Source organism: Anas acuta, chromosome 2, assembly GCF_963932015.1.
Source record: "Anas acuta chromosome 2, bAnaAcu1.1, whole genome shotgun sequence".
NCBI lineage: Eukaryota > Metazoa > Chordata > Aves > Anseriformes > Anatidae > Anas > Anas acuta.
In genome coordinates, this window is record NC_088980.1 from 133431805 (window position 1) to 133445698 (window position 13894).

Genomic DNA, 13894 nt, shown 5'->3' on the forward strand with positions numbered 1-13894 from the left:
GATTGATCATTGTCTGAGTGAACATAAAATAGTTAAGTTTACACTAGTTAAAGTGATTTTCATAGATGTTTAGGGGGTTATCTTGAGTTAGCTAGAGAAGTGCCTAGCAATATGCATAGCAGTAGCTATTTAGTTGAAATAGCAAAAGTGACTGAGTGTATTGCAACTGGATTTTGAGGGAAACATGTTGCAGAAAATTTTCAACTCTCTGTTTAAATCTCTTTTTGTATATCAGCACTTGTAACCCTGCTTTCTCTTCACCTTTCCTTTTTAATGGAAAACAGATATGGAAAGGAAAAGGCAGAATGTAATATTCTGAAAGGTACAGAACATATATGAATTTACAGTGTTTTACTTTTCCTATTATTATTATTATTATTTACTATCTATATTTCTCAGATTCCTCTTAACTTGCTTGCCTTTTCGTAAAAAAAAAAATAAATTAAAAAATGCTACTGTTATTTACTGTTCCACCAGAGATAAAACATCATTGTTTTTAACCACAAAACCCATAACTTAACAATGTACAGAAAAAGGCTGAAGTTCAATGTGAATTTCTATATGTGGCTTTTTACATTTTAAGGCAAAACAACTGCTCAGAAATTCTGGAAACATCCTTTTCTGTGTCTGAAGGGCAACTGTACAGCTACTTTTGATAGTCCACTAGTAACACTTTCGATGCTATCATTTGGTTCTTCCCTCCTGGGAGTTGTTTATATTTTCCATATTGCAGATCCTTAATCCTTCAAGCCAAGGATTCAAGATATTATTGAATTAAAAGTATCACAGTTTTTCATAATGAAAAAGAACATGCAAAGTAGTTGTAATATTAGAAGGAGAGGAACCATCTGTTTAAAGTCTTGACACTGATAACACAGGGACAAACAAATTCAGGGAAACAGTTCACATGAGCAGTTACTTACATGCTTAAAAGTTTTGGGGAAGGGCCTGTAGAACGTGACTGGATTTCACTGCTTTAAAATCAGCAGAAATCATAAAATATTCCAGCAGTGATGTCAAGACAATGACCATAACACTGAACATGTTTGCCATGTTATTCTCATTATTTTTTATTGTGACAGATTTTATTAAGGCTATTTATTGTTAACACATGGGTTTGTGGGTTATTAATATTGCATATCGATATATATGATTCCTGTGTTATTGTCCAACATAACCAAAATTTCAGTGGAAAGACAGGCTTGGAATTTTAAATATGGAATTCCAGATGTCTTCTCAGTAGACCTTTACTATACAAAGTTGCATTATGCATTTACAGTTTACTACCTGGAGAGAAAAGAATTAATATAGGAGTCGCACATGTCCAGCTTCTATGTCAAGCTCAGCTGAGGAAATCAGTTCATACCACAGCTGGTCCAAAATCTATCACACTTTTACATTTTTGGCAGGATGTCACCTAAGGCACTGTAAACGGTGTATGTGTGCTATATAATTATATTGTCCATGGATTTATGCACCTGTGTTGCATATTTCATTACATTTTCTTGGCCTGCTTATTAGGACTACATTTTACATGCCTAATAATATGATTCAAATTCTACCAAATATGAAACACTGATTTTCAAGCAGAGCTAAATGAAGCTTAAGTAATTTAACATGAACCAATGGAAGACAAAAGAATTACTTCAGTCATAACAAGGTCACGAGGTTCCTCTTGCTGCTCTTCCACCCACATTTCCTTTCTCTTTGCTCGTAAAAAAATTCAAGCTGGAGAGATGCAATTTTAATCCATTTATTTACTGACAGTACAGCGTAAAGCTTTTTCTTTTTTTCTTTTTTTTTTTTTTTTTTTCTTGGAAAGAAAGCGTTAATGGGACATTTACAGGAAATCACAATAAGCTTGGAATCTTTTACAGAATCAAATCAGAGTTCATACAACAAATATCATGTGTATTTTGTTGTTTCTAAACATCAATTGGCCGTATAAAAAGTGTAATAGAAAAATTAAAAATTTGTGATTACAATGACACAGAGCGCGTGCCAACAACTCTGTGGATGGCTTTTTATCTCATTCCCTTAGTGAAAACAGTTAACTAGGCACTGGTGAGATATTCTGTAACTGCGCAACAAAAAGCTGGCACAACTGCCAAGTGTGGCATGCCAGATGTGTGAATACATTCTGGAGAGCAGTATCAGCAGCTCCAACAGAAAGCCATAGCCATTAATCTAGAGACCTCTGGGAGTTCAGGATAGTGCTGTAAAACCTAGACCCTGCCAAGACTGCATCAGATAAAGCCATCAATGCATTGTAAAAAAGACACAAAACCTATTTCATGGGCTGCACTGATCAAGCAATTACAATCATTGACTACATTAAGCAAAGAAACAGCGGGGTGCCCTATAAAATTGACTGCCAACTTGAATAATCAATAGACTCCATGTAGAGTAAATTAAATAACTGAAAAACTATTTGGAAAAGCTGAAGTTAAAAAGCCAATCTGTAATCCCTCATCCATGGAAAAACAATCCTGCATCCAAAAAGATTTTTAGCTTGCTTTCAGTCTTGTCACTGGGAAATACAGTAACAGTAAACTAAGACGTTCTTTAACTACCTCATTCACTAGTTAATAATTGTTCATTTAACCCGGGCATTCATAATCAATGCATGCATTAGTATCATACTTCCCAATCTGCCAGGCTTCAAACACAGGCCTAAATTGCAGGGCTAATATTCAGAACGAGAGAAGTTAGAAAAATTGTATGTACTCTGGGAGACTTTAAATGATACAGAATGCTTTCCCTAATACAAAGCATATTCAATTTGGCCTGACTCTCCTGGTTATTTCCAACATAAACCATTTAGAGCAATAGCCGTAATTTTGCAATTGATAGTAGAATGGGTTGGAAGTGTTACAACAGAGCAGGTTCTTTTTTCAACAAAAGATTGCTGATTCATCAGAAAAAGTGATGGAATCACAGTGGCATTGACTGAATTGTTTTCTTTAGTCCTATAAAGAAGGGTGGTTGAAGAACAAAATTGTATCCTCTCTGGCCCTGCAAACACATATAGGTGGAGATAATGTGTTGTCCCACCATCCCCCATTCCCCATAGCTGTATATTAAGGCAGCTGAACTCAAGTTTTGAGCAGGGACCACCGCCCTGAATTTTCTCTCTTCTGGACTTCAGATACTTTTCCAAGAAACATTAACAGTTATTAAATTTTGAATGTAAAGAAGCCTAAATTTTTCCTTTTATTTTTTTCCATTTTTTTTTCAGGGTATGCTTAAATGGCTGTATAACAGGAGAGAGATACAATGGTGCTTTGGAGCAGCTTATGTATGTCAGCTGTCTACCTGCAAATTGCTGGAGCTGGGCGTGAGGACCTGTATTTTATTGATTGCATTTTACTATGCCAATGGGGCTCATCCAGGCAGGACAGTAAGTATTTATTTCAAGACTGATACCTTCTTCATAGCTTTAGGACATCTAGAAGCATATTGCAAAAGCATCTCCAAGTTATTGTGTCCTAACAGGTACCGTTCATGTTGTTAGCACTTCCAGGGCACATATGCCATAGTTCTTTGTTTGCAGTAAGATGAGCCAAGTATTGGCACTGGAACACTATCAGTGTTTAAGACTGCTCATTAGTTTGTGCCTCATTACTGAGTGGTGTACCAACCTCAGCAAAAGCACAACTTCAGGTTTTACCTTCAGTCCCAGCTGACCTAAGTACCATTTCTTTTGGTCACAGACTTATGCCTGTCCCATAAATCTGGTTCACCACTTGGTAGGAAATGCACTGCAGTGAAGACATACATGTAACCCCAAAAGATCACTCCTTTTTTCAAGAAGGCAGGAACACTTGTAAAAACCTCAGTTAGTAGCAAATATTCTGATTTTATAACCAAGAGAAAATGAGTTCTTTTTAATCCCTGTGGTAAAAATAATAAGAAATGCCCCCTTTGAACAAATTATACTTTCTAATGTCTATATAAATTTTCTGTTTTCATTCTCTCATTCTGAATGAAAAGTTCCCTTTTTTGCAGTGAAAATATATTCTTACTTGGAAAAAAAAAAAAAAAGGCCTTCTGTTTTCATTCTACCAAACTAGGAAATACCAAAGGCAGAGCTGCAACATATTTTGCTTTTCAGAGAATCTGGAGAAATGTGATTTAGCAGTTTTTCCAGTGGTGCAAATATTTTTTACTCACCTCACACTAACATGATTTTTTTGTGTGTGGATAAATTAACACGTAAGCAAGGGTGTTAGGCTCTGTACCTATGGTAATAGCATGAGTTGGGTTATTCACTGACAAATGTTTTCTTATTTTTTTTAGCTGAAACATAATGTAGAATTTTGGATTCATTCAGTCTGGTCTGTGGATTAAAGGAAAACAGATGAAGAACTGAAATTAACTCCTCACTATACGCAACTTTTCCATTGGGTTGAAATAATACTTCTAGAACATATTGAGTATATCCAGAATATATCTTGGAGCCATCATCATTACTAAAAAGTTTTTATAATTTAAGGCATCTGGGAAATATTTAGGACATTAATTCACTGTATTGGTATTTTTGGAGTTTGATGCAACCACTTTTCTTTCTTGGTACCTTTAAGTAAGTTGTAAATAAACAACCTGGAATATCAGGATTCTCTTTCTCATCTGTTAAAAAAAAAAAAAAAAAGAGGACACGATCTCTGAAAACACGTGCCTGATAACCCAGCTCACCATAACTGCACATGAAAGAAAGAGAAATATGATGAACTAAAAAGGATTATGTGTCACAATAAAATTTTCCAACTTGTCTGCTGATTAGATGGTAATGTTGCCCATAAAAGCGAGGGGTGGTTGGGGGGGAAGCACTGCAGAGAACCTGATAAAACATCCTACTGAAACCTATTGTATTTACTACTTATTAGATTCTGAACTCAAATAGATCTTGATTGTTGAGAGCTTGGGTATTTAAAAGCCTTAAGATCATCAATTACATTACTCATAATTTCCACATCTGCCTGCTCCCCAGCAATTCAGAAAGAGAGAGATGGCTGTTATAAGAGTCTTTCTGCAACTTGATTACTATGAGTCTCTGTTACAATGTGCACTTGAAATGTCTTTAAGGATTTGAACTCAACTGTAATTTGCAGCTTTATGGAACTCCTACGTGGATCGCTTTTTGGTGATAGTGAAAATCAAATGAGTGGAGATGGTCCAAATTACCTGGAAGAAAAGCAGGTCCTTATCCACTCAAAGGAATCCCTACAAGCCTGCCAAAAGCACTATAAATGCACTCTTCTTTCCTGAGTCATCTGGAAAGTGAATATGTATTTCAAATTAAGCAGAAACCCTGATTAGCTCTGTTGTTATGAAGCTAAACAGCAAGATAACTATGTTTGCAGAAGACATTTTCAGGCTGCAGAGAATGTTTCTTCCCTATTGTGTAACTCTTCAAAATGAATATTTTTTTTAACAAAACCTTTTTTTTTTATAGCACTGACACGCTGATCTTATTTCCCATTAAAGTCAAAGGAGAGCAAGCCATTATCTATTATGGGAGTTGGATCACACTAATGGAGTGCACTTTTCTTATTCACAAACATCCATGCTCATGCCGCTTAAAGACAGTGCAAGGTGCTATTTTACCGAGATCAGCCTGACTCTAGGAACAGAAATATGGTTTTCAGTAACTATCCTGGCTGCTCCTTCAGTATTGCTTGAGTGCTACCCTTATTTGAACTCATTCTTGGAAAGGGTAGGATTTCAAAGGAAATGGAGACACCTTAGCAAGTTGCAATATGGGATGGAGGCCTGTATGTATTGCTCCACTGAAATCAATGGAAGTATGTATAAGGTAGTAAGTACGTGAGTAAACACAAGTAAATTCAAGTACTAGACCTCAGTATTAATGTATGTACCATGTGCTTTGCTGCAGAAAGAGGCTGACTTATGCAAAATGGGTGAATCCAAGAAAGCATTGTCATAATGTGTAGGCACTCTTAGAGACTGTAGAAAAAAACAATTAAAACAAGAGTATTACTTTTTTGAAGTCCATAGACCTTTAGTTTACACAATTTGTTAGTCATTTCACTTTAACAGATTAAGGAAATAATACACATTATTAGCATCTAATGCAATAGAGAAGAGTCTTGTTTTAATGTCTCCCTCCCTGTATCTGCCCCTCCTTAAATGGAAACCTGAGAAATTCCATACAAAAGGCCAAATGTCAAAACTAAGCCTACAGATATCAGGATACAGGCAACATGGAAGGTGAGTAAGGTTTCCCAAAGAATAAATGGTGCAGAAAAGCATAGGTACAATAAAGGAAGTTATAAAATCACAAGGAAGTCATGTAAAGGTGATGGAAGAGGCCACGGGAGGAGGAAGATGAAATGGTAATTAATTATGCTGAAGTAATAGAAGAAGATATGTTCAGGAAGAATAATGGTTTCTAAGAAATATAATCACCATTGTTGATAAATGCAAGCATTAATGGTGCGGCAAATAGAAGGATAACCATCAGATTCCATTTGAAATTATTGCTTGAAAGCCTACTTTGCAAAATCCTGTAAAGTCGCATGTTGATGACATGAATACATGTTCTGACTTATGACTGTTTCATCCAAGACACCTGAAGGAGTAAAACAGGGAGATGTCAATTCCATCCAAGTCATAGGACTTATGCTTTCACCTCATTGCACTAGACACATTTATGATTTACACTGGTGAATATGAAAGGAGAGGGATGCTTTCTTCCTGGAGAAGTGTGACAGCTCAAATAGAATGCAGCATTGCTCATCCTACCCTACATCAGAGAAAGTTTTTGTGGGTGGTCACTTTTTCTGAAAGACGTCCTTTTCAATCCAAATAACTGTTTTCCCAGGATATGTCTTGTTTTTAATAATGCGGGCTTTAATTTTATTTCCTTATATTTGTACAGTATAACGTAGCCCTTCTTCCCCCTCCACTTTCATATGGTAGAAAAAAACAGCCATAAAAATTTTCTTTCATTTTCATGATTGCTATTGTTTTTTGGTCATCTACTTGGGTGTGGTGAGTATAATGTGATTTCTGCCTCTTAATGATTCCAAGTTGTTCTGTATACATAAGGGGATAAACCAGCTACCATTAAAAATACCACTGCAACCACTCAGATTTTCTTAGGCAAAGTATAGCTAACGATAAATGCATTCTACTGAATACACCACTGCTACATCACTTTTATGGACTTTTCTGAGTGCTATTTATAAATAACTGTATTTATATTCTGCCTTTTCATTTGCACACCTCTTGCTACAGATTTAGATACCAGTTTCCTGGAGGGTTTAAAAATGTGGAAAAATGGGTTTCCCCCCTGACGGAAATTTTGGGAAAATGGAAGATAGCAGCAGTACTGGATTTTTCACTGAAGCTAAATAATATTTTCTGATGTAACTTAGCATGTGGAAACATGATTAAGTGCACTTACGAAGAAAGTATGGAATGAATAAGAGTACACTGACAAGAATGCTTCGGATTAGAGATGTAGCTGTGCTACACACTAATGGGGTTAACCATGTATTTTATCTGCATCAGAAAATGGGTGAAGTTTTAAAACAATGAAAATTGAAAGAATGAGTATTTTCCTCTTACAAACAAAAACTGAAACAGATATCAGCAGACCTTTAGGAAGGGACCTATCTTACTTCATCTTACTCACCTAAATGTTAAGACACTAATTTAGTTTAATTGTCTAGAGTGTCTTTGTCCTTAATAGACAGAAAAAAAAAAAAAAAAAAAAAAGACAATCAGAAGCTAGATCACCTTACACCCCAACCCATCTCATATGAATGGCATGAATCATCCTCCATAGGTCCTTTTTCTTTCCATCAACTGCAGCAAATGACCTGGACTGCACACCTAATTTTCCAGAGCCTTAATATAGATACACATCTCTCCACTCTGAAGGGTCTTCCATGTTTTATTCTAGAGAAATAACTTTGAAATAAGCATGGTCATCCCTATATATAGTGGATATAATATAGCTTAGTTTAGTTAAAACAGAAGGACCTCGATAAATAAGGCCCATAATGTACAAATCTATGCATAAGTAAACAACTTAATAGCTCACTGCTGTTCTAAAGATACCTAATCTGAAATACTTGTGGGATAATGTTTTGAAGAATCAAAATACAGTAATGATTATATCATTTTATACTTACTTTAAGGTTTATCTCTAAGATAAACCACACTCTAAGACAAAGTGTCATATTAAAATATCCTTTTAATTTCCGGATGTTCACAGAAGGTGTATTAAAACTTGGGCTTGTGTGTGTATGTGTGTGTGTGTGTGATCTTTTTGTTCTCCTAAAATTTATGGGAGGTTGGTTTCATAATCTTTTTCATGAGCTCACATCTCTTCCTAGCTTCTTTATTACTTACCCCAAATGTTAATAGTTCCGTCTATTTTTACATGTCTTGATAAGAAATCACATTTTCCTTGTGATTTCTTATCAAGAAGGACAAAAATTTCCCAGTTAGTATACGTATTATAAATCCTTTTGGATTGCAGAGATGGCAAGTTGAACATGAGCCAGCAGTGTGCCCTGACAGCCCAAAAGGCCAACTGTACCCTGGAGTGCCTCAGACCCAGCACCTTACCTCAAGCACTGTGCGCAGTTTTTGGTGCCACAATATCAGAAGGACATAAAACTAGTAGAGAAAGGGCTAATAGGATGGCCCAATGGAGAGCAACAAAGATAGTGAACGGTCTAGAGGTTGAGATGTGTGATCAGTGTGGTCCCTTGGTTTGCTCAGCCCAGAGCAGAGCAGGCTGAGGGGAGGCCTCATGGTGGCCTACAGCTTCCTCACAAGGGGAGCGGAGGGGCAGGCGCTGAGCTCTGCTCTCTGGGGACAGTGACAGGACCCGAGGGAATGGCATGGAGCTGGGACAGGGGAGGGTCAGGCTGGGGGTTAAGGAAAGGTTCTGCACCCAGAGGGGGGTCGGGCACTGGGACAGGTGCCCCAGGAAGTGGTCATGGCACTGTCTGACGGAATTCAAGAAGCATTTAGACAACACGCCCAGACATATGGTCTGTTTTTTTTGGGGGTGGTTCTGTGTGGAGCCAGGAGTTGGACTTGATGATCCTAGTAGGTCCCTTTCAACTCAGGATATTCTATGATATTTTGTGACTTTATAAATAGGTAAATCATAGAATCAAAAAATGGTTTAAATTAAGGGACCCTTTAAGAGATACTCTAATCCCAACACCACTGCCATGAGCGGGGACACCTCCCACCAGACCAGGTCGCTCAAAGCCCCATCCAGCCTGGCCTTGAGCACCTCCAAGGATGGGACATCCACAGCTTCTCGGGGCAGCCTGTGCCTGTTCCTTACCGGCCTCAGAGTAAAGAACATCCTCCCAATATCCAATCTATATCTACTCTTTTTTAGTTTAAAACCATTCACCGCTATCCTATCACTACACTCCCTGATAAAGAGTCCCTCCCCACCTTTCTTGTAGGCCCCCCTTTTAGGTACTAGAAGGCCGCTATAATGTCTCCTCAGAGCCTTCTCTTCTCCAGACTGAGCAAACCCAACACCCTCAGCCTGTCTTTGTAGGAGAGGTGTTCTAGCCCTTTGATCAGCTTTGTGGCCGTCTTCTGGACTCATTCTAGTAGGTCCATGTCCTTGTGCTGGGGGCCGCAGAGCTGAATGCAGTGCTCCAGGTGAGGTCTCGCAAGAGCAAAGCAGAGTAGGAAAATCACCTCCCTTGCCCGGCTGACCACACTTCTTTTGATGCAGCCCAGGATACAGTTGGCTTTCTGGGCTGCAAGTGCACATTGCCAGCTCACATCAACCAGCCTTCCCAGGTTCTTCTTCTCAGGGCTGCTCTCAAGCCATTCTCCACTCAGTCTGTACTTGTGCTTTGGATTGCCCTGGCCCGGGTGCAGGACCTTTCACTTGGTCTTGTTGAACATCATAAGGTTAGCACAGGCCCACCTCCCAAGACTGCCCAGTTCCCTCTGGATGGCATCCCCTCCCTCCAGTGTGCCGACTGTATCGCACAACTTGGTGTCAGTGGCAGACTTGCTGAGGGTGCACTCAATTTCACTGCCCATGTTACCAACAAAGATGTCAAACAGTGCCAGTCCCAATATCAGTCCCTGAGGAACACCATTTATTACTGAACTCCATCCACTTAGACATTGAAACATTGACCGCAACTCTGAGTTCAGCCAGCAAGCCAATCCAACGTTATATGGACTATAGAATAACAGATCATGTACTGTAAAGACAGGAGTTACACTCAGGAGTTACACCTTCCCTGGTGCAAGAAGAGAGCCCATGGAGAACTGTGCTTCACTCTGAACAAGTGAACAGCTGGGGTGGGACAATGGCAATCTGCACCAAACCTTTCCACTGAGCTTTAGCAAGAACCCCAGCCTTGATCCTGCCTAACTGATTACTGGAAAAGCTTGGCTTTGTATAAGGTTGCACATGCAGGATATGATTAAGGTGCAGAAGTGGGGTCAGTTAGGGGTGACTGAGCTGAACGCTTCATTTTTAGCCTACATGTACCCGTTTCCACTGCTCTCTCATTTTGGGGTGGCAAGATCAACTCACCATCATGCATTCAGTTTTGTGATTACTAGTTATATCCATACCTTGGTTTTGTATTGCTTGGATTGGAGTGACATTTGACCTTGGCTGTTAGGAAAAACACCGCTAGCAATAATTTAGGACCTGATTTTGCAAATTTTCTACTTGAATGAGGACTAATTCTACAGGTTCTTTTACAGGCTTGGTTCTTTATGATACGGCAATGTAAAAAATCTACTCATCTCCAGAGCTGGTTTCCCAGAGGCCTGAAAAACTACATCTTGGAATTCATCTTTACTCATTGACATGCTGCATTATCTAAGCAATAGCCTCAAATGCATGTCTTGGAGGTGGTAGCTAAAATACAATTGGTAGACCAAGAGTATCCTGTGGAGCAGACCAAATTTGGGTGGCAAGGACAACACCAACCATAGGGAAGTTATACTTTCTTAAACCTCAGCAAAAGCTTACATAGCTCTTTATAATTCAGTCTTTGTACCCTGTTTTATGCATTCCTAAATGCACCAGGCCTGGTCTCTGTTTGCTCACACAGATCTCCCATTTTTGAAACTAGGCCTGTAAGGTATGAATAAGCTGGAACTGGCTTGTTTTCATTTGCAGTTCCAGGTTTCATACCAGAGCTTCAGGGGATTAGCAAGGTGCCAGGCTATATGGATAACAAATTCTTGCATTACTGGTTTCATTTTCCAGTTTTAAGACAGGAGATTTCCTTCCCTTCCCTTCCCTTCCCTTCCCTTCCCTTCCCTTCCCTTCCCTTCCCTTCCCTTCCCTTCCCTTCCCTTCCCTTCCCTTCCCTTCCCTTCCCTTCCCTTCCCTTCCCTTCCCTTCCCTTCCCTTCCCTTCCCTTCCCTTCCCTTCCCTTCCCTTCCCTTCCCTTCCCTTCCCTTCCCTTCCCTTCCCTTCCCTTCCCTTCCCTTCCCTTCCCTTCCCTTCCCTTCCCTTCCCCCTTTTCCCTTCCCCCTTCCCCCTTTTCCCTTCCCCCTTCCCCCTTTTCCCTTTTTCCTTCCCCCTTTTCCCTTTTTCCTTCCCCCTTTTCCCTTTTCCCTTTTCCCTTCCTCTTCCTCTTCCTTCCTTTCCTTGGTTTTGTTAAGGGTCTTCAAGTAGTGGATTGTTCTGTTTTTTGTGTTTGTTTTTTTTTAAATACTAATGAAATCCCTTCTGATCAAAATAAAACTAATTATCATCAAAATTATCATTATTATCAAAACTAATTATCAGTATGGTTGTATTAGTAGTCAAACCCCATTCTCCTTTCCACTGATGGAAATCCAGTTCACTTTTGCTGAAAACAAGGTTCAGCCTAATGTAAGGAGAGTATGATTTTGAGAAACAATTTTTCTTTAAACACAGCATAATTCATATGAACGTCTTCCACCTCCTATGATAGCATTTCTGTCATTCAATTTCCTGCTTTTCCTTCATCGCTTTGTTGTACTTGGTGTAACAATAAGCAGCTGAATATATCTGTCTTTGGATGGATTCATCTCTTCAGGCTGTTTACAGATGAGACCTTTTTTCTCCCGTCCAAAGCTTCTATTCTACACTTACTTTTTAGGGTCATCCTGTAGCCATTTGACAGAGGCTGGTAAGGAGTTTCTCTGGGATGGTGTATTGTCCTCATTCTGCACAATGTGGCAAGTCCAAGCATTTTAAACTACTTGCCAATTTTACATGTCTGAAGTTAAGAGTGATGACTAAGTCACCTTTAAGTGACAGAACTGATCCTAAGCCACTGATTCAACCCAACATAGCATTTTTTTTTTCCTCAGTAAAGAAGCAGAATTCAGCCTGGCATTACGATTATGTGCTCTTCTATTCAATGTCTCCTTTTCCCTAAGCATACAAAGTTGTTTTCATGTGATATGGAGAGAAAAGTTTAATAAATCACACAAAAGCACTGTTTTCTACTTCATATTTTTCAAATAAACTCTGCAGAAAACCTGGGTAAACAAGGCTTTTTTTTTTCTTTCTTTCTTTCTTTCTTTTTTTTTTTTTTTTTTTTCCCTGAATCAGGTCTTGTTTATAAGAAAATGAAATGTTCCCCCCAGATTACTGATGAATAATAAATCGCGTTACTTGCTCTAGGTGTATGACCTTGCAACATTCATTTCTGTTAGCTGTTTATGTCTTATTTTATTCTGGTTTGTTACTTGCCTGTGGAGAGGCTTTTCTTACATTTTATATATTTTGAAAGAAACGGTGTTTATGTGCACACTTAATAAAAAATTGCTGTCATTCTACCCAATATACAGCAAGATTTTACTAAGACAAAATAGGTCAGAATCTCATTTCTTGATATGGCAATTAACATCTAGATTAGCATGTTGCATTTTTAACCTTCAGAATTTTCTTCATACAAAAGTAAATCTTAAGTTTTGTCATACCTTATAATTGCTCTGACAAAAACATTCACAGTGACATGAGTGGTGGCTTTGGCTACCAAGACAGATTTTCATAATAATGAGTTTTTTCCTGTAGGGGGCTGTGAACTGCTAATTAGCATCTATGACCCAATATTCTCAGCAAATAAGAGTAATAGCAGTAATTTCTAGCTTTATGCAGGGTGCAAGTCTAATATTACCAGCACTTCTGTTTCATTTGTAATTAACTGCAAGCAATTATTATAGAGTCAAGGAAGTATATCCTAATGCTCGTAGGTAATAAAAAAAATTGAAATGATGTTTGTAAAACTCATATGTTTCATGCTGGGTGCACTGATTTCTTTTAGAGAACTGTGATTATGTGCCTATCAATTAAAAATTCTTCTTGAATGTTTCTTTACATTGATATGCTTTTGAATGTTGATGTATAAGTAGCTCATCCTCAGTTTCTCTTCCTTTTTAAAAATGCTATCCTTGAAATTTCAATTAATATTTTGACTGCAAGACCATGATGAATACTTAATCTGGCTACTCAACCTCAACATAAGATTTAGATGGTACTGAAAGAAATTGTTTACGCTTGATTTTATGAGGTCTGTAGCTTCGACCTATTAGAACTGTGACCCACAAGGCTGGTGACAGTGTTTGCGTAGCATCACTGACTTTCCTAAACAAAGATTAAACCTGATGTTTCTTTTAGTCAGTAAAATAAGGATTTCATCAAATTAACTTAATTTTCACTGATTTTATTTTATTTTATTTTATTTTATTTTATTTTATTTTATTTTATTTATTTATTTATTTATTTATTTATTTTTCATTGGGAACAGTTATGAAATAGCAGCTAAAGGTGGTAATTTCATAGTCACTGGAATGGTACTGTGCCTTGTCTTTGCTTTGAATATAGACCTGGGCTGTTTACTCAGAAATCAAATGCACTTATCTTTTA

General features: G+C 38.1%; 1 long non-coding RNA gene across 1 annotated transcript in view; it reads right to left on the bottom strand.

The window, feature by feature from the left end:
- Window positions 1–1739: 1739 nt before the first annotated feature.
- The window catches only part of LOC137851285 (uncharacterized), a 53971-nt gene continuing 41816 nt past the window's right edge, over window positions 1740–13894 (bottom strand). The window contains exon 7 of the long non-coding RNA XR_011093104.1: window positions 1740–6592. This is a non-coding gene — a long non-coding RNA (uncharacterized lncRNA). The remainder of the gene's footprint in view (window positions 6593–13894) is intronic.